The following is a 19,197-nucleotide window of genomic DNA, read 5'->3' as shown; positions in this document are numbered from 1 at the left end:
CTTAGCTAGCAGCCACCCTGGCCCCAGGGTATTGAGTGCAAATAAACGTTTCAGGTGACTGACAGTAGGAAAGAATTGTAGGACAAGAAACTACCTGCCATACCTGTGCTGAAATACTGACCCTTCCAGCTGGTTAAGTTCTATACTCGTGTCATTTACTTTTTGTGACGTTCACTCATCAATGACAAGTTAATATTTTCATCTGGTGATTCAGGGGTAAGTGCAGTATTGTGTATGAAATTGGAAGAGAGTCAAAGTGAGTGCCATAACATTATGAACTTCTTTTAAAAGCTTACAGGAGGAACAAAGCCTAGGCCTTTGAGTTACTTGGCGTAGTATGATTTTTGACCTTTAGTATCCACTTTCTTATTTTGGTGACAATACTCCACTATTTTTCTGGGCAACCACCCTCTCCTATAGTCTATGTTCTTCTTTGGGTGAACCAGAGGTGAAGCATATGACTCATATTTGGCCAATCACAGCACGGAATTCTTCCAGCTCCAGTTAATTTCTTTATGGATGGGCGGGTCATCCTATTAGTTCCATTAGTGAATCCAGGAACTACTGGGAAGGATCTCTTTCATGCTGGACTGAAATCTTGCTGGGCATGAAGTCTGAGTCTACTGCCAAAATGGAGGAGAGCTTAGCCTTTTTTCTTTTTCTTTTTTTTTTTTTTAAATAAGAAAGTCTCTTTTGTCTGACCTGAAATGGGCACGAGTAGCAAAAGATCAAAAATTCTAACTCTATCCTTATTTTCACAGGACAGCTAGAAGTGTCTAAATTAAAAATTTGTAAGAAAATTGATGCTTTATAACACAAAAGAAATGAAAAAAACAAAAACAAAAAACAACAACTCTACATTAGACTAGTTTATTATATGAGCATTATAAAATACCTTTCAGGGATATGGCATTGTAAGATCTTTTTTTTTTTTTTTTACTTTACAGAGGGATAGAGTTAGAAACATCGATCAGCTGCCTCCTGCACACCCCACACTGGGAATGTGCCTGCAACCAAGGTACATGCCCTTGACACAGAATTGAACCTGGGACCCTTCAGTCTGCAGGCCAAACCGATTACGGCTGTAAGACCTTTTCTTAAGAAATGTGTAATCTGTTTGGGAAGACCCAACATTAACAGTCTAACTCTAAACTCTTTAGAATACAAGTGAATTGCAGACGGAAATGCATATAAACATTCTGAAAGGCAATATAAAGTAACTGATAACTATCTACAAACAAAGCCAGCCTAGAACAAAAGCGGCTTTAGGATAAACATCTGAGTATTTCTAATTGATTCTCAAGGTATGGTTACTTGTATGCCTATTCTTTATATGGATTCATACATTTGCTACCTGGATATTTTCTCTGAATTACTGACTTTCACATTCAATTGCCTCTTTGATATCTCTGCTTAGATGTCCAATGGGTATCGCAAACTCACCTTGTTTCCAAACCTACTTCAGTGGTCAGAGGCTGTATAAAACACACACATACACAGGTTGTCTAAATTTGTAGGTTTATTAGGGCAGGATGACATGGAATAGTGTAAGCAGAAAAAAAGCAAAAATCTTGCAAATGAATAATTTTTAAGCATGTTGACCTCCAGAATTTTTTAGTAAACTTGCAATTCCAGGTGAGCACCATAGCAAGCTTACTGACGGTCATTTACTATCTAGGAAAGGGAGAAGAGTCAAGTACAACAGAAATGAATTGTGGCAAATGGTAATTTTTTGATATAATGAAACGAAAACAAACTAAAAAGCTAAAGAAGACAGGCAGATGTCAATTTCCTAGTTTTAGTAATCTGTTATTAGAGGTATGTTAGAGGCTACCAATGGGGGAAACCGGACAAAGGACACACAGGACCTCTCTACTATTTCTGCAACTTCTTGTGAGTCTACGGTTATTTTCAAATCAAAAGTAAAAGAATAAATAGTAAATCTAGATAAGAAGGAATTTTTAGAAAGAGAATATTTGTTACATCTAAAACAAATATACACAGTTGTAAGGAGTTAACCAAAATTTTAAAAATGCTTTCAACACACACACACCCACACACACACACACACACACACACACACACTCATTACAAATAAAAATATCAGGCTCTGAAAAGTGGTAATTATTTTTAGTGTTTGAACCAACACTATATACATCTCTGCAAAATACATCATGTTTTGCAGAGATGTATATAGAGGGAAACACAGCATTATGCTTGCAAAATACAACTTAATTTTGTGAAAATCATGAAAATGAGAGTTTGCTCTTAAAAAAGGAAAATTTTTGTTTCCTGACATCATCGAAGAAAAATGTGAAGGATCTGATATGAAAGGAACAAGAACGTACAAATCCTACTACCTCATTCCTCAGAACTGTATAAACACTTCCAGAATTTTCCTTTTCCTATTAATTTTTCCCTAAAGCAGCCAGTCCATACAGACTTGGGGGGCATACACATGTCAGGGGGCATACAGTACATACAGGGGGCATACACATGTCAGAATATTCCACCAAGATATGGAACACATATTTTTGGCAGGAAGATCACTAAATGTGCAGGGAAAGACTGCTTGTGAAATAATTCAGAGTGATGCATTTAGTCAGAACCCCCTTGCATCATGCCTTATAACATTGTTTGGAATGTTCAAAAGACACATGACAATATAAACTCTTCAAACAAGTGGAATAGTTTTTATGGTGCCAAATAGAAAGCAAGTATCCCATAAAGGGAGAAGTAAAACACAAAGAAGTCCCAAAATTGCCTCATGTATAGTCTATGTAAAAGTATATTTTTTCATAATAACATTCTAAAAGCAATGTAGAAATCTGCTTGGCTGGATACTTTGCTAATATTGCCCTCTTAAATAAATACTAAAGTACAGCAACATGGTGTGAAGGGAATTAGGGCCAGAAGCTGAGTTCAAATTTTAGTTCTTCCATCTACTAGTGTTGTTAACTTAGGCAAGTCACAATCTCTCTGAATCTCAATGTCTTTGTAACTAAAATGGGGATAGTGATCCCCGTATCTGAAGACTGGTCCAGTACTGAAAGGGATAATACATTTAAGTGCTATCACAATGCTGTGCAAATCAGAGGTACTCAATAAGTGTGAACTCCCTCCCAGATTTCCCAGAAGACACAACAAATATTTCTCTGTTTGGTCTGAGCCAAAACAAGTGGTTAAAGAGTAAAATAAAAAGGGCAAGAGAGTTTCATCGTAATATTATCCAAGCAATCTTTGGATGAATTATGCAGTTATATAAACTGATACTTAATAAACATCATTGAGGCCCATCGTTGTGGCTCAGTGGTTGAGCATCATCCTATGAACCAGGAGGTCATGGTTGGATTCCCGTCAGGGCACATGTCCGGGTTGCAGGCTTGGTCCCCAGTAGGGGGCGTGCAGGAGGCAGTCTATCAATGATTCTCTCCTCTCTCATCACTGATGTTTCTATCTCTCCCCCTCTCCCTTCCTCTCTGAAATCAATAAAAATCTATAACAATAATAATAATAAATTAAAAATATATTTAAAAATAAAAAAATCATTGAGTTTATTGATATTATTCAGGTAATGCATTATTACCTGAATAGGTACTCTTTTTTGCAAATCGGCTTTTAATTTTGTCTTTTAACTGACTTAGCAAAATATGTCATTCATCCTTTATTCAGAGCATAAAATAGTATGCTCTTTTGGCAAGATTAATCTCCGCTTGATCCCAGGTAAAAGTTATTTTGCTCATAGGTCTGAGAAAAATAAGTGACATGGAAAGATAAACAGTGAAAGGTTAATGAAATTGTCTTTCAAGGCTGAGGTTATCATGCAATGAAGCAAGTGTTGATGTCTCACTGTCTGGAGACCAAAGTTCCCTGATTCATGCCTTGAACCTCTCCTACCAATGATGTAGTCCAAACCCCCATGAAATCTAAAGGGCGAGCAAGCCTTCTGAAATTACAGAAGCACAGAAACAGCCCTTAGAAGGCTTTAGGGACAGGTTCTTAACATAGAATCCGTGGGCTTTTATCCAGGGGGTTCTAGACCCAACCCTGTATGTAAAGTTGTGTCTAAATGTATTTCCTTCTTTTTCTCAGGAGGCTGCTCAACTGTCACTTCCCTCTAGTGGTCTCGTCCAGCCATTCTATTCTGCCAAAGGGCATATAATCTCTCTCATCACTGTTGTGTCATTTCCTGCAGAGCCTTACACAACCTGCCATTACCTTGTTTGCTTGTTTAAATCAGTCTACCACACAAAGAGCAGGGTCCTGGTCTTTCTCCAGTGCCTTGGACCTCGTGGGTCTGCAGAGGTACTGCTGGGATGAATGACAGGTCGGTGTCTATCAGATATCTAATGGACTCTGTGTGCATTCCTCCTCCCCACTCCCCACCATTCTTCTCGGGGAAACAATTTTTAAAATCACTCGTTTTCATTTTGAAAATAAGGCTTCTAGCATGTCAACCACACCCACTCACCCTCTCACCCCCGTGTCCTCCAGTCGGAACTGCCACCCCGGGCCACTTACCCAAGCCCATTAGGTCGGACAGTTTAGAGGCGACCAGGACAGGTGCAGCCTGGAACAGATACGCGCATCCGTTCACATCCCTGGCCCTGGTTGAGGACCCGGAGGAACCACCTCTAGGCCGCCCGGGCCTCCGCCTACCGGCGGTCGCACTCCGCCCACTCCGTCCGGCGGGGTCCCCGCATCTCGCGAGGCGGGGCAGGGTGGCCGGAGCCTCGCTCCCCGGCGGCGCGCCGCTCGTCGTGGGACAGCCGGGTGCACACGGCTTGGCCGGGATCTAGTCCATCCACCGCGCGCGCGGCCGCGACTACAACTACTTCCGGGTGAGCGGGTCGCCGACCCTGTGGCCCCGCCCCTCCGCCGCCTCCGCCTGCCGCTCGGGCTGCGGCTCCTCCCGGGGGCTGGTTCCCGCTGCCTGAGCCGCGGCGCCCCGGGGACACCGGCGTGACTGGCCGACCGGCCGCCGGCACCAGGAGCTGCCGTGTCCAGCCCGGCCCGCCTGGCCGGGGACCTAGAACCGAGGTCGCCCTCCGCGCCCCTCGCCCTTTGCTCTCCGCTCTTCGCCCGGGCGGGCTCCCGGCTGGCGGGCCGCGCTCCGGCCCTTCTCGGGCGGCGCCGCAGCCACTGCCCGCGTCCAGGCACAGGTAAGGGCTGCTCTTCCCGCGGTCCGGAGGAGAGCGGGGACGGGGGCCCCCTTCCCGGCCTCTCCAGCCCGGGGTCCGCGCCGCCGCTGACCCCTGCTGGGGGCCGGGCTCCCCTGGAGCTGGCCGCGTCCCCGGGAGCGCTCCGGGGTCAGGGTCGCTCCCCGCCGCCCGCGGTCCCGGCTTCTCGCCTGATGTCTAACGCGCACCCTGCGTCCTCGCGAGGGGAAGGTGTTACTCGCGCTGTAGCAGAGATGAGCTGGGCTGCTGTCCCTCTGCCTCGAGTGCTCGTGGCGCCTTCCCCTCCTTCCCGGACGCGGCACTCTCTCGGGTCTGTCCCAGCCGGTCCTCCCAGGGAACGGTGTCAGGCCGGTGGAGGGCGTACATTTTTTTTTTTAATGGCCTTTTTTCCCCCCTTCCTCCTTGACCTTAACTGAAGTGCAGGCATAACTGGCGTGAGCTAAGAGTGTCAGGCTTCATGCTTGACTAATAGGAGGTGTTATGCACACCCAGATTGTTAAGTTATGCTAAGCATAGTCCAGTCAGGCCTGCTTCTCCTGCCTGTGAAGATCCTGTAGGAAGCAGGAAGACGTAAGGAAACCCACCTTGTTTTCTTTCTTATGGGGAAGGGGGGCAACGGGGAGTGAGTTGGAGAAGCGGAAAAGTTCAGGTGTTTGCTCTACTTTTTTCACTGTGGGAGATACAAATGTCAGGCTGCTGAGATGTGGCTAGGGAAATATTTTATCCTAAACTTTAACTAATTTGTAGCTCATTTTCTTTTGAGTTTCCATTTAATGACTCAGCATTTCTGCCATAAATAGACAAAAAAACCTGTAGAGTAGGTTAATTGACTAAAAGGTGTGTGAGGATAACAGAGTGGCCATTACTTTTTTTAGTAGGAAGGGAATGTGGATACCGTGATGGCATCAGAGAGGGAGAGGCAGGGGATGGATGGATGATTTTCTTAATGTTTAAAATAACATTTTTTTTCAAGATAACATTTTATTTTGGGGATAAATCTGTTTTTGGAGGAGGCACAGTGTTGCAGATAAGAGTGAGTTGGCTGGGATTTGAGGCTTGCTGTGGTTTGAAAGTCTTGCAGAATTAACCGTGTTTTACCAACATCATGTTCTGTTTAGCAAATACAGAGATGATGATCTGGTATTCTAGTGATGTAGAATAAGAATTTTGGAAAGGGTGATTCATATAGGAAGTTAGGTCACTACTTGGTGAATCATTGATTTGGATCTTAAAATTGGAGTAGAGGAAAGCTAGAAGTTTGTTGCTGCCTGTTTTATTAGGTGCCTTCACTCATTTTATAGTAAGCGTTGTATTACACTTTAAGTTTGTTGCTGGATATTTATTGTCATGAGGTGTGGTAAGAAAATCAAAATTGAACTTTTGCAGAAAGTTTGGATGTATAATTGTTTGTTAGTTCCTAAGTGGATTGTTGAGATTTTTACCCATATTTTGCCCAATGTGGAAGATAAATGAAGGGCTCTAGAAGCAACATCAGTGAAAAGGAGAGCTACCATCCTTAAGATAGCCTGATAGGGTCAAGTTCACTGAAAGAACCTGCAGTATACGCAATAGTCTTTTGCGTGAAAGGTTTCACCCATTTTGCAAATCTATCCTTAAAAATGTGGAATGAGACTATATATAGTGACTTCTTATTTAAGAAGGTATAGAAGAAAGTGTGTAGTGAAGTTGTCATTTATCATTGGAATGAATTCATTTAAAACTAGAAATAACTTTTTATGCTGAAATGTAACTTGATCATTTTGGCTTTTAAAATGTTGTTAAGCAGAATAACTTTGAATCACAGAGTTCTTGATTCTCTTAGACTGTTTTCCTTTTCTCCTTTCTGGAATTCAGCTTATTTTACCTTGATTCTCATTTATAAAGAACTTGAGTTATCTGTGATAAAGCAATGGTAAGTTTACCCTGTTGGTCTTGCTTACCAAATTCCTTTAATGCTTTGACTGAATTTTGGCTTCTTGTTTCCTAGATTATTGATTCTTAAGTCAGAATGTTCCCTAATGTTGCTTTTGATTTTTGTCTAGCCAATAGTGACATAAGAGTTTCAGTTCCCCGTGATCAGAGATTCCCCTTTGGAAAATCCCTTGTGGAAACCACCATCACCATCACTGATGGTCTGGACAGGTAGATATTGAAGAGAAGCCTTCTTAGGACAGGATTTAAGCATCTCTGTAATGAAAGAAAAAGTGATAGGGAGAATATATTTGACAAAGATTCTTTCTTTCTCAAAACAAAAACAAACAGATCTTTACTAGAAATGAGAGGGAGGGAGCAGTTTATTGCAAAGCTCTTTGTGAATTGGTTACCCTGCTCTTAGCGTAAAAAGAAACAGAATTGATGATGGATAGAAAAAAAATCTCCCTGCAGTGTGCTGGGAATGTTGATGAGGGTCACTGAAGAGGAAATAAATTCTTCTGTCCTCACCCTAGGATCACTGCACCTACAAAAGGCCCTTTCATAACCTTTTCCTTTTAGATAGTTGCTTTCTCTCTGCAGACTCTAAATGGAGAGATGGTCCTTTAACCAGGAAAACCTACTACCTTGTCTAGTTTGCAAATAACGAATAGACTTTATGACCATCATTTCAGAACTCTTAAACTTCAGAAGGAAGAAATTGAGCAAATTTACCCTGTGAGTAAAATAACTGTCCATTTCCTCCATTTTCCCCTTTAAGATGATAGATAGGACACCTGTGGAACTGATTAAAATTTTTTTTTTTAATTTATTGATTGTAGAGAGAAAGAAGAAGGGGGACAAAAAGGGGAGGAACATTGATTTGTTGTTCCACCCATTTATGTAGTCATTCGTTGTTTCTTGTATGTGCCCTGACTGGGGATCGAACCCGAAACCTTGGCATATCCAGATGATGCTCTTAACTAGCTGAACTCCCTGAGCAGGGCAGAATGATTTTCTGTGTGTGTTGCCCATTGCACTTTTAAAACTTATTGGCCTATAATAAATTGGGCCAGATTTAAAAGGAATCAAACAATGGGCTAAAAATTGGGTTTATCGTATTATACTTTTTCATTTGTTCTATTATTTCTGTATTTTGGCGGGGGGGACAGAAAGAATTCTAGTCTCTTTTAAAAATTTTAAAAAAACATATATTTGTATTGATTTCAGAGAGGGAAAAGAAGAGAGAGATAGAAACATCAGTGATGAGCCCTGGCTGGTTTGGCTCAGCGGATAGAGCGTCAGCCTGCGGACTGAAGGGTCCCAGGTTTGATTCCAGTCAAGGGCATGTACCTTGGTTGCGGGCACATCCCCAGTAGGGAGTGTGCAGGAGGCAGCTGATCGATGTTTCTCTCCCATCAATGTTTCTGACTATCCCTCTCCCTTCCTCTCTGTAAAAAATCAATAAAAAAATATATATTTTTTAAAAAGAAACATCAGTGATGAAACAGAATCATTGATTGGCTGCCTACTGCACGCCCCTTACTGGGATCAAGCCCACAACCCTGGCATGTGCCCTGACTGGGAACTGTGACCTCCTGATTCATAGGTTGACGCTTAACCACTGAGCCACCCTTGCCAGGCTATTCTATTTCTTGAAGAAACTCTGAGATTTGTTGCATATGCATGCTTTTGTTTTTGGTCTAGTGTAGGGACAGCAGTAGATAAGAGTAGGAATGGTTAAGAAGAGGGAAAAAATGGCATACATGGAAGGAGAATGCTCACATCATGGATTCAGTAGATTTTTGCAGGACATTTTAAAATTGATAAAATATTTAAAAAGAAAGCATTATATAGTGAAAAGGAAAACTCCTTTCTATGCTAAACTTTTTCCTCACTCCCCCACCTTCTAATCCAAGCAACCACTGTTAATGGTTTCCTGTATACTCTTCTCCAAATTTTCTATTACATATGTAATCACATGTTTAGGAGAAATGTCTTATTCCTTTCATTCTTACACTTGCTATGTCTTAGAGCTCTTTCTATATTAGTACATATGTCTATCTGATTTTTTTAAACTTTTTTATTGAATTTATTGGGTTGACATTGGCTAATAAAATTGTATAAGTTTTGGGTGTACAGTTCTATAATGCAACATCTGTACATTGTATTGTGTGTTCACTACTCTAAGTCAAGTCTCCTTCCATCACCATTTATCCCTCCTATATCCTCTTCTAATTCCGCTGACCCACTTTCCTATCTGATTTTTTAAAAAGACTGGATGAGGACATGGTCCTAATGTAGATGAACCATAATTGATTCATTTTCCATAATTTATTTTGCCATTTCCTATTAATAGGCATTTAGATTGTAGTTTTATATAAATGCTGCTATAGTGAACAACTCATATATAAGTCTTTGTACTAGTCCATGAGTATGTATATGGAATGTATTTCTGAAAGTGTGATTGTAGTATTGTGAAATCTAAAAGTTTATTTCAATCCTATATTTGTCTTTATTTTATAATAGAAGTTAACTTATTTCTTAACCTTGCAGAGGGAGAAAGGAGCTCTTAATTACTTGTATTACTTATCCTTCTTTCCATTTAAAAAAATACTGCTACTGTATTTTATAAGACAATTTAAAACATTTTAGAGTGATAGGCGGTTAATTTTATTTGTCCTTGTCAGGGTAAATATACTGTAGCTTAGGGACTGGTACTGTTATGGACAAATCACTTTATTTATAATTGGTAATAGTTAAATGAATACTTTTTGTAATAGGTTGATTGTTTTAGAATTTTATGACCAATATTGATTAAAAACATTGTATATAGTTTAACTTCTTGCCCTGCTGAAGTCTGCTACTATGTTATTAGTTATGAGGGAAATAAATAACCCAAGTCTCTTTTTCCTTTATCTTCTTTATCCCAGTCTATTCATAATAAAATAAACCTCTGTGGAGTTTGAAATCTAAAAATCCTTTTGCAAACCAGAGTGCTATTGATGGGTTAATTTCCCAAGGCAGGAGGTAGGCACAGATTCAGTCTTTATTTTGCAGAGTGTTGTGAGCAGGATAAAGGAGGTTTAAATTTTTTAATTTCTATGTTATGTAGCTCACTCATGACTGGAGGAGGTTCAGGAATCTTTGCCCTTTTAACATGAGAGAGACTAGAGAAAAAAAAGTGCTAAGGGGCTAACCTGTTATGATGAAGTTGGAACTTGTGAGTGGCAGTTTCCCTGGCTGGTGCCCAGGGTCTATTTTGAGGCCTTGTCAAAGCTTGCCTGACAGAACCTACCACATAACTGTAATCTGTCCTGGTCCTGCTGTGAATCCGGAAGGCCCGCGGTTTAGGGAGAATGGCATCCACAGAAAAGGGAGCCTATAAAGGAAATTTGCCTTCAGAAGATTAAGGCTACATTTTGAGGTGAAAATCTGCGTAGCACGAATACCCTAGGATCCAGGGTTTTGCCTTTCTTTTTATTTTTTTATTTTTTTTTATTTTTTTATTTTTTTGCCTTTCTTTTTAAAGGAAAGAGCATGATCAAGGAAAACTAATGAGGAAAGTGTTTTAGAAAAATGTGCACAAGCAAGAGCACAGGACTGTATCAGTATTGATATTACATTCTGGTTCTGAGAGTGTTTGCCAAGAATCAGCAACAGGGGAAAAACATTACTATTACTGGCATAGGGAGGCCATGCCCCTAGTTGAAATAGTCTAATTCAGAGACCTTCACACTTGTCATTGGGATCAAAAGGACACTGGGAGTGATGAGCTGTTTTGCAGAATTATTTTGAGTTCATACAGAGAGATTAGTTTCTGCCCAAATTCTCATTCTCTTCTTCCCATAGAGCTGTTAACAGTGCAATATCATGAAGTTATCTCTTTAAACTCTTGGTTATTATCAGACTAGAGGCCCAGTGCATGAAAATTCATGCACTGGAGTTGGGGGGGGGAGGGTCCCTCAGCCCGCCTGCACCCTCTCACAGTCTGCAAGCCCTCAGGGGCAGGAAGAGACCCAGTGATCGGGGAAGGCAACGCTCCTTCACACCTCTGCTGCGGCCACTGCTGGCAGCGCAAGCCTCGGCCAGCCCAGGTTACCTGAGCTTCGGGCAGCCCTGGGCGGCTGGGCAGCCGCCATCCGAGGTTGGCCTGTGCCTCGGGCCGGCCCTGGGGGGTTGGGGGACTGAGGGGACTGGGGGACTCCAGAGGCAGGCGCGTGGAGCGGCCAGGCCTGCCTAGGGACAGGCCTGGCCTTGCTGTGTGCCTGCTGCCCGGGCGGGGCTGAGGGGACTGGGTGCCGCCATCTTGTAGCTGTGAGCACCACCATCTTTGAGGGCGGGGCAGTCAATTAGCATATTCCCTCTTTATTGGCTGCGGGCGCTGCCATCTTTGCGACAGCATGAGGGTCAATTAGCATATTCCCTCTTTATTAGATAGGATGGTAGCTCCCAGCATAGCTGCCTGTACCATGTGCTTCTCATAAAAACCTTGGTGTTTTCTATACTTAGAGAATGAAGCGCTTGAGTTTAAAGTTCTTTAACTGATCTCACTTGTTAGACTAGAAAGCTGTAAAAGAGCTTAGTGCTCCACCCTTTGGACCAAGGTTCATCTCACCTTACTTAACTGTAACCTGTATTGCAGTAAAGGTTGTTTGAGGAGTTTGGCATACAGACTTAATTTACAGATGCAAAGCCTGCATCCTTTCTTTTGCTTTAGATTAGGTTGTGACTCCAGGAAATTAGTTTTTCTTGCCCTTAGAAATTTGGTTGGTAGCATTTGATGAAGATGTTTTTAGTATTCAATGTGAGAAGAAAAAATAAACTGGAGTGTTTTTGGTTTTTACCCCTTCTCTATTCCTATCACCTGGTTTATTCCTGTTATCTTCCTTCCCTGTTTCAGCCTTTTTACTCCCACCTCCTTACCCCCACCCCCCAAAAAAAAGAAAGAAAAAGTGAGGTTAGAGCAGAGCAGAGCAGAGGTGAGACAGTGAAAAAGAGGTTGGGAAAGCCTCAGAGTACAAGCTTTACTTGTACAAAACATGCATATGAGCATGTTTTGATTCTCAGAAGTGGGATATTAAAACCTTTTTAAAAGAATCATAGTTCATCTCTTCCATTGTTTTCACTTTGAGCTCTGTATATCTTGGTTTTCCGTATTATGAACGCCAACATTTTAACTAGTTGTGTTTTGTTTTTTTTCTTCACCCGAGGACATGTTCTGACTTTTAAGAGGGGGGAAGGGAGAGAGAGAGAAAGAGAGAGATATATCTCAATTGGTTGCTTCCCCTACACGCCCCAAATGGAATCAAAGCCACAAATCCTAGGTATGTGCCCTGACCAGGAATTGAACCTGAGACCTTTCAGTGTATAGGACAACACTCCAACCAATAGAGCCACACAGGCCAGGGCTTAACTACTTTTGCTATAAAATATATCTACTGCTTTAGGAAACAAATTTAATTTTTTTAAAAATATGTTTTTATTGATTTTTAGAGAGAGAGGAAGGGAGAGAGAAGAGAGAGTGAGGGAGAGAGAGAAATATCTATGAGAGAGTTGCCTTCTGCACACCCCCTACTGGGGATTGAGCCCGAAACCTGGGCATGTGCCCTGACTTGAAATTGAATTGGTGACCTCTTGGTGCATGGGTGGATGCTCAACCCCTGAGCCACATAGGCTGGGCAACAAGTTTAATTTTTAATTTACTTGTTCTGATCACTTTGTTATTCTTTCAACATCCCCCACTTTTTTAAGTGGAAACATTTTACCAGCTAGGAGCAATATTTTGGCTCTCTTTTTTCTAAGTTAAAGAGAGTACAGTATACTGTATGCAGAGGATTAAGATGTTTAAATATTTATTTTCCTGTTAAATGGTTTAAATCATTAATAATAACAAACAGTACAGTTAGTAAGCATACATGTTGTTGCTTTTAAAAAAAAGTATTTCAGTTAAGTGACCCAAGGATTATAAGACTAAAGAAAGAAAAAATAGGGGGGGGGGTGGGCAAGAGGGATCAGTTTTGGAATAGATGTTTCTTCCCCTGTCATGGATATTATTATATCTAAATGGATGGTCAAGGAAATGAGACAGTCACTGCTCACCTTTTGTTACCCATCCCAATTTTTTCCCCCCTAAATTGTGGTAAAATATACATGACTAAATTTACCATTTAAACCATTTTTTAAAAGTATTCTTTTTTATTGATTTCAGAGAGGAAGGGAGAGGGAGAGAGAGATAGAAACATCAGTGATGAGAGAGAATCATTGATTGGCTGCCTCCTGTACACCCTACACTGGGGATCGATCCCGCAACCCGGCCATGTGCTCTGACTGGAGATCTAACTGACCTCCTGGTTCATAGGTTGATGTTCAACCACTGAGCCACGCTGACCAGGCATTTTCTCTTTATTCTTATAAAAAGGAGCCAAGTGTTGGTATTAGGACTTTTATGAGTAGAAGTAAATGCAATTTAAGGGGAACTCATTGCATGTATCTCTGGATTGGAGTGGCACTTGGATTAGCTACTCTCACAGCTGTGCTGTTCGTTAGCTGTGCTATTCTCTGCAGTCATTCCCCATGAACATTATACTTATATTGCATTATATCTCCTTGTTGCCTTCTGGTATCTTGCTTTCCATTTAGGATATTCGTTTGCCCTTTCTATCTATGGCAGGTTTAAGCTACACAAAGCTGACCAATAAGCATGGCTCCAAAGAGGGAAAACGTTAACGTTTTCCTTTCTCATATAAAAACTAGAGGCTTGGTGTACGACATTTGCAGTCTGGGACCCCTTGGGGGATGTCCGCCTGCTGACTTAGGCCCAGGGGGATGGGGCCTAAACCGGCAGGCGGACATCCCTCTCGCAGTCCAGGGTTCTTGCAGTCCAGGACCCCTTGCTCCTTACCGGCTTCTGGCTGAGCGGTGCTCCCCCGTGGGAGCACACTGACCATCAGGGGGCAGCTCCCTCATTGAGTGTCAGCTCCCTGATGGTCAGTGCATGTCATGGCGACCGGTAGTTCTGCCATTTGGTTGATTTGCATATTAGGGTTTTATTATATAGGATTACTTTCTCATATAAAAATATCTTGTGTCGCTATTACTTTTTTCCAGTGAGTGAGCTACAGGTGGTGGAAGGAATGACAGAGGTCTTCAGGGAAACCTGAAAATTTCAAATAATTTTTCTCTGATAATAAAAACTTGTAGACTTAAAATTAATGTGTTTTTTCCCAGAACTTTGAGGACATTAGTGGTTGCTTTTTTGTTATAATTTGACCTTTTGATTTGAGTCAGATTTTTAATTTTAAAGTTTAATTCAATGGTGTTTATTCTGTTTAAAATTAGCAATGTGTTTTTCATTTACTTAGAATTTCATTATATCTCTAAGAGTGATGGTTAGTGTTAAATCTGGTAGAAAATTGTGGTTTTAACAGAGATGACCAACATAAATTTTTAGTCCTACTTTGTTTATTGAAAACCAAAAAATATTGTGAAATGAAATTAAGAAAATATTTTTATTGCAGTTCTCAGTTCCTGTACCTCTTGTTTACTTAATTGTCTACATTCTCACCCAGTTACTTTCCCCCCGCCCCAACACTTTATTATAAAAATTTTCAAACACACAGAAAAGTTGCAAGAGTTCTGTGAACATGCATGTACCTGCTATCTGGATTCCACTATAATGTTTTATTATACTTTATCACCTATCTATACTCTATATCCATTCCTCTTTTCTAGCCATTATTTCCACTTTTTTGGATGCATTTCAAAATAAGCAGCAGATATCAGTACACTTTCAACCCTAAATATTTCAGTATGTGCTTCATTGACTAAAGTTCAGTATTTGCTTAGAGGTCGTTTTCTTTTGAAGTAAAAATTGCATAGACTGGCCAGGTAGTTCATTTACACCAAGTCTCGATACACCAAGGTTGCAGGTTCGATCCCGAGTCAAGGCACATAGAAGAATCAACCAATGAATGCATAAATAAGTGGAACAACAAATTGATGTTTCTTTCATTCTCAAATAAATAAATAAATATTTTTAAAAATTACATAGAAAGGTATGCATAGATCTTAAGTGTACCATTTAATGACCTTTATCTTCTATTTCCTTCTAAGCCAAGTATTCCAATAAGGCTATTAATAACACCCATTATAGCCGAAGCCGGTTTGGCTCAGTGGATGGAGCGTCGGCCTGCAGACTGAAGGGTCCCAGGTTCGATTCCGGTCAAGGGCATGTACCTTGGTTGCGGGCACATCCCCAGTGGGAGGTGTGCAGGAGGCAGCTGATCGATGTTTCTCTCTCATCGATGTTTCTAGCTCTCTATCCCTCTCCCTTCCTCTCTGTGAAATATCAATAAAATATATTTAAAAAAAAAAATAACACCCATTATAAGGTCACAGTCCCAAAACTTGTGTATTCATTTAGATTTTCAAAAATAGACTGAAGACCACAAAGTACCTTAAAAAGTTTTTAATTTCATTATGTAAATATACTGAATAGTATAATGATTATACTATAGGCATTTGTATTTTTTAAAGGCATTTTCATTTTTTTCCAGATTGTTCCATGCTTTAGCAAAATTTCTTACCCATATAATGCATGCAGTAGGAAATATCTTGAAGATATTTTTGGTTAGTTAAAAGTATGAAATTGTAAAAAAAGGCAAGGATTACTCTTTTATCAACTTTATAAACTAAATATGTAAAAGAGGTAGTTAATTCAAGATACTTTAAACAATTATGGTGCTTTATAAGTTTATTAAGTGGTTGCACTTAATGCCTTTGAGCCTCACTTAACCATGTTAAATAGTTGGGACAGTTGTTTCTGCTCTACAGATGAAGAAACCAAGGCTCAGGCAGTAGGAAGGACAGTGCCAGCAGTTGCTTGTGCAATCAGATGAACTCACGTCCTCTCACTTGAAATCCCGTCCAGTGGGAACAACTGCAGTCACACTGCCTTTAGTTCAGGTGCCATTCCAGATACCGTGAATTGCTTATGAATAACTACCAAGTGTTTCATTGTGCAGACCAGAGTTATCTGTAATGACAACTCTGATGCAGAGACTTACCATGCCAGTGTTTTGAGTTCTCCATGATGAAATGCTTAGATATAAGGGAACTGCAACTATCAGTATCCAGACAGAACTAAGTGTGCTGTATTTAGAATGTGACATACTGACATTACATACACATTCTGTTCTCAGAAAAGGGAACAATCTCACGATTGAAGTGCCACTTAATGTGGCAAAATGCCTGTTTTCCAGAAAAGTGTTATATGAGAAAATCATTGGGGAAGAGAAAGCCTTCCTGATGTATCTGTCTGTTTTGGAAGGTTTATATTCCACAATATTCTGAAGGTACTTCCCTTCTTTCCCTTAGATAGACCAATACGTAATGACAAAACCATCTGGAGAAAATCAGCTTGACATTGTCTGGGTAAAGGACTTGACAAAATGCAGGCCGTTTTGTTTCTGTTGGTGAAAAGGTTTAGCTCTTGGTATAGTCGATACCACTAAGGAAAAGCTGGAGAAAGTAGCATGGCTCCTCAGGAAGCGTTCTTTGGGGTAGAAACTTACTGCAAGGCCTTTTAGGATAAGAAACAGAAATAACATATTTGAGTCTTTATCCTTATTTTTATCATTTTGTTTAAAAGGAGTTTTCCATTGGCTATGCCAGAGATACTTCTTTTAAGGTTTTCCCCTATCACTGATGTAGAATGTTCTGGAGTTATTAGAAGATAGATTGCATAGGAGCTGAAAACCTTTAAGGATGCCTCCCTACAGAGTGCAAATAATATAATTCTTCAAAAGTACTCGATTGTTTTATTTTTATTTTATATTTTATTGATTTCAAAGAGGAAGGGAGGGGGAGAGAGAAACAGACATCAATGATGAGAGAGAATCATAGATCGGCTGCATCCTGCATGCCCCACACTGGGATCGAGCCTCCAACCCTGACGGTGCCTGGGAATCGAACCATGACCTCCTGGTTTATAGGTCAACCATGGAGCCATGCCGGCTGGCAGCACTAGATTGTTTTATTAAATAGGTAATGGTTGGTCTGCCTCTTATGCAGTTGAAAAAGGTGACAGGACCTGGCCAATCACATAAAAACCTAGATACCCTCTGTAGATAGGACAAGGAAGAAAAGCAAGAACTTGTTCCCATTTTCTATTTATCCTCTGCAACTGTCCCTTCTTTTTGTCTCTCCAGACTAGTTAGCCTAAAGCTTGTGTGAAACAGTTTTGTTTTGAGGCATTTTTAAGAAAAGATAATTTTAAAAATTTTAGAGTTAGAGAGCGAGAAAGAGATAGAGAGAGAGAGAGAGAGAGATTTGTTCCTCTTATTTATGTATTCATTTGTTGATTCTTATATGTTCTCTGACCTGGGATCGAACCTGAAATCTTGGCATATCAGGACAGTGCTCTAAACAACTGAGCTACCCGGCCAGGCCCAAGATAATTCTTTATGTAAGTCTCTGTGCTAGGAATATCCTGGCAGGTCTAAAGTTTAAGGCAGTGTTAGTTAAGAAAGAAGCAAAATGGATTCTGGGGAAAGAGGAGAAAGAAGTGTATTCAAAAGTGTACCACCAGCATTGGCTTCAGGTAGTGTGCCTTAGCTGTATAGTATATTGTGCCTAATTTGGTTGTGATCCACTTTGAGGCCAGTTTATTCTTTGAGCCTTGCATTTGAATGTTTTAATTTTTTAAAAATGCATATATTGCCGAAACCGGTTTGGCTCAGTGGATAGAGCGTCGGCCTGAGGACTGAAGGGTCCCGGATTCGATTCCGGTCAAGGGCATGTACCTTGGTTGCGGGCACATCCCCAGTAGGGGGTGTGCAGGAGGCAGCTGATCGATGTTTCTCTCTCATCAATGTTTCTAACTCTCTATCCCTCTCCCTTCCTCTCTGTAAAAAAGCAATAAAATATATATTTTTTAAAAAAATGCATATATCTTTCTCCATTGCTATTGAAATTTTAGAGAATCAAGGAAAAGAAAAAAAAAACACCATCCCTAATCCTATCCTCCTAATGAAACCACTGTTGCACATACTTTCAGCAACATCTTTTTTCTTCTATAATTATTTTGTGTGTCTAGAATTAGAAAATGCCTACGTTTTTGTCTCATGCTTCTGTGAAATGTCTTTCATTGTGCCCTTGGAAAGCTGGCTGAAGGCCAATAATTGGATGGTACCCCACAGTATGTTAGCTAAATTGTCATTCTAGTCTGAAAGGGAACTTTGTATTGCCTGCTGCTTTTTTTCTCAGTAGGTGATTAATATTTGTACACCATTACTATTAAGTAAGTGATGAACGATCTTTAAAATTATGCGGAGGATGGGAGACTAATGAGAAAGTTCTGTGTTTTTCAGAAATTGTCCTGATTAGTAGCTCAGATTTACCAGCTGCTACTTTTAGACATTCATTCTTTTGTTTGTTTCCATTTAAATGAGTTCTTTTCTTATACCAGATATATTTTCTATGGCAGAGTAATAAACTATCATCAGTCTTCATTCTGATTGACAAACATAACAAGCTATCTATGGGAAATAAGAAACGATGCCAGATAAAATGAGAATGGCTGGAATTTTCATTGGAGAATACTTTTTTGGAAGAGTGGATAGATGGATGGAGTGGTTTTGTTTTATTTTGCCTGAATCAAGTAAAATCCAGTACATTAAAGTCACTGATAGTTTTTTTTTAATTTAATAAATCTTTATTCTTCAGATTATTACAATTGTTCTTCTTTTTCCCCCCATAGCTCCCCTCCACCCAGTTCCCACCCCACCCTCTGCCCTTACCCCTCCCCCACTGTCCTCATCCATAGGTGTGCGCTTTTTGTCCAGTCTCTTCCTGCACCTCCCACATCCCTTTCCCCCCGAGAATTGTCAGTCCACTCCCTTTCTATGCCCCTGATTCTATTATATTCACCAGTTTATTCTGTTCATCAGATTTTTAATTCACTTGATTTTTAGATTCACTTGTTGATAGACATGTATTAGTTGTTCATAATTTTTATTTTTACCTTTTTCTTTTTCTTCCTCTTCTTAAAGAATACCTTTCAGCATTTCATATAATACTGGTTTGGTGTTGATGAACTCCTTTA

General features: G+C 40.5%; 1 protein-coding gene across 9 annotated transcripts in view; it reads left to right on the top strand.

Moving 5' to 3' along the window:
- The first annotated feature begins 4,735 nt into the window (after nucleotides 1-4,735).
- The window catches only part of LRRFIP2 (LRR binding FLII interacting protein 2), a 103,863-nt gene continuing 89,401 nt past the window's right edge, over nucleotides 4,736-19,197 (top strand). For 5 of the 9 annotated variants that reach the window (XM_080674633.1, XM_080674629.1, XM_080674628.1 and 2 more), the window contains exon 1: nucleotides 4,887-5,162. The gene's annotated coding sequence lies outside the window, so the exon portion shown is untranslated. Of the gene's footprint in view, nucleotides 5,163-19,197 lie in introns of all 9 variants that reach the window. The other 4 variants (XM_080674632.1, XM_080674630.1, XM_080674634.1 and 1 more) reach the window with 2 other exon arrangements.

This window comes from Plecotus auritus, assembly GCF_963455305.1.
Source record: "Plecotus auritus genome assembly, chromosome: 6".
In the NCBI taxonomy this organism is placed as follows: Eukaryota; Metazoa; Chordata; class Mammalia; order Chiroptera; family Vespertilionidae; genus Plecotus; species Plecotus auritus.
Note: the sequence above shows the minus strand (reverse complement) of the source record. Positions and strands in the feature narration are given on the sequence as shown.